Source organism: Triturus cristatus, chromosome 1_1 (genome assembly GCF_964204655.1).
Source record: "Triturus cristatus chromosome 1_1, aTriCri1.1, whole genome shotgun sequence".
NCBI classification, from domain to species: Eukaryota; Metazoa; Chordata; class Amphibia; order Caudata; family Salamandridae; genus Triturus; species Triturus cristatus.
In genome coordinates, this window is record NC_140579.1 from 390,001,470 (window position 1) to 390,003,781 (window position 2,312).

Consider the following 2,312-nt stretch of genomic DNA (forward strand, 5'->3'; position numbering starts at 1 on the left):
TCACTTGGAGCGTGCGGGTTTCAAGAACGGGGGGTAGCCTTCCTCCGGATTACTAGGGACAGGGTACTCTGGGACCCCTCTCGGTCCTCAGCCGGCAACTGGGTCCTGGGTCCTGCCGCATGGCAGGGCTCCAGGAGGGCCCGGGGAGGCTTCCCCTGCGCCTCTGGGCCTGGGTGCCCTGGCTGGGTCCAGGGGCCCGGTCGGGCTCCGGGTCGGGGTGTCCGGCCCCGGGCCCCGTCCCCTGGCCTGCGGCACTGCCAATGGCCCGGGACGGGGTTCCGTTGTGGCCGTGGAGCCTCCCCTCATTGGATTGGGTTCAGGAGCTCCGGCTGGGACCCTGGGGGCCCCGGGGAGGGCGGCCTCCCCACCCCGGGCTCTGTCCTGGGTTCTGCCGTGTGGCAGGGTGCCCGGGGTGGGGTCCGGAGGGCCCGTGGAGGCTTCCCCAGCGCCTGCGGGCCCGGGAGACCCGGCTGGGTCCAGGGGCCTGGCTGGGCCCCGGGTCGGGGTCTCCGTCCCCGGGCTCTGTCCCCCGGCCTGCGGCACTGCCAAAGGCCCGGGACGGGGTTCGGTTGTGGCTGGGGAGCCTTCCCTCGCTCGTCTAGGTCCCGGAGCTTCGGCCGTGCCCCTGGGGGCCCCGGGGAGGGCGGCCTCCCTGCCCCGGGCTCCGTCCTGGGTCCTGCCGCGTGGCAGGGTGCCCGGGGCGGGGCCCGGAGGGCCCGGGGAGGCTTCCCCTGCGCCTCCGGGCCTGGGAGCCCCGGCTGGGTCCAGGGGCCCGGCCGGGTCGGGGTGTCTGGCCCCGGGCCCCGGCCTGCGGCACTGCCAATGGCCCGGGACGGGGTTCCGTTGTGGCCGTGGAGCCTCCCCTCGCTGGATTGGGTTCAGGAGCTCCGGCCGGGCCCCTGGGGCCCTGGGGAGGGCGGCCTCTCCACCCCGGGCTCCGTCCTGGGTCCTGCCGCATGGCAGGGTGCCCGGGGCGGGGTCTGGAGGGCCCAGGGAGGCTTCCCCTGCGCCTGCTGGCCCGGGAGCCCCGGCTGGTTCCAGGGGCCCGGCCAGGCCCCGGGTCGGGGTCTCCGGCCCCGGGCCCCGTCCCCCGGCCTGCGGCACTGCCAAAGGCCCAGGACGGGGTTCCGTTGTGGCTGGGGAGCCTCCCCTCGCTGGACTGGGTTCAGGAGCTTCGGCCGGGCCCCCGGGGAGGGCGGCCTCCCCACCCCGGGCTCCGTCCTGGGTCCAGCAGGGTGCCTGGGGTGGGGTCCGGAGGGCCCGGGGAGGCTTCCCCTGCGCCTGCGGGGCCGGGAGCCCCGGCTGGGTCCAGGGGCCCGGCCTGGCCCCGGGCCCCGTCCCCCGGCCTGCAGCACTGCCAAAGGCCTGGGACGGGGTTCCGTTGTGGCCGGGGAGCCTCCCCTCGCTGGTCTGGGTCCCGGAGCTCCGGCCGGGCCCCTGGGGGCCCCGGGGAGGGCAGTCTCCCTGCCCCGGGCTCCGTCCTGGGTCCTGCCGCGTGGCAGGGTGCCCGGGGCGGGGTCCAGAGGGCCCGGGGAGGCTTCCCCTTCCCTTTCCCCTTGGCCATCTGGTCGCGCCTGTCCCCTCGGCCATCTGGTCGCGCACATCCCTTCGGCCATCTGGTTGCGCAGGTCCCTTCGGCCATCTGGTCGCGTGCAATGCTTTCCAATGGGGCGACCAGATGGCCGGGCTCGCCTGGAAGTCTCGATGAGGGTCCATTTGCCTCCCGGATCCCAGCGAGGGCTCCAGGAGGTTGGGTACATTCGCGCCGTGGGTCCCCTCTGTCACCTCGTGCGCATGGATTACAAGAAAGGGGGGTAATTTTCCTCCGGATTACTAGGGAGAGGGTCAGTCAGACCTCCGTGTGGTTTGGCGATTCTGAATCAGGGGAAGGCAGACCCGGGGCCCGTCCGCCGGGGCCCCCCAGGGGCCCGGGTACGCTCCTGCCTCTCAGCCCCTTCCCGATGGTTCTTTCTCTCCGAGTTTTCTGGGGCAGACGCCCGTGAGGTCCGTGGATCCCGAGACAGGGGAAGGCAGCACCAGGGCCCGCCCGAAGCGGGACCCCAGGGGCCCGGGTACGCACACCTGCCTCTCAGCCCCCTTCCCGATGGGTCTTTTTGTCCGAGTTTGCTGGGTCAGACCTCCGTGAGGTCCGGCGATCCCGAGAAGGGGGAAGGCAGACCCAGGGCCCGCCCGCCGGGGCCCCCAGGGGCCCGGGTACGCTCCTGCCTCTCAGCCCCTTCCCGATGGTCCTTTTTCCGCCGGGTTTGCTGGGTCAGACCTCCGTGAGGTCAGGCGATGGCGAGACGGGGAAG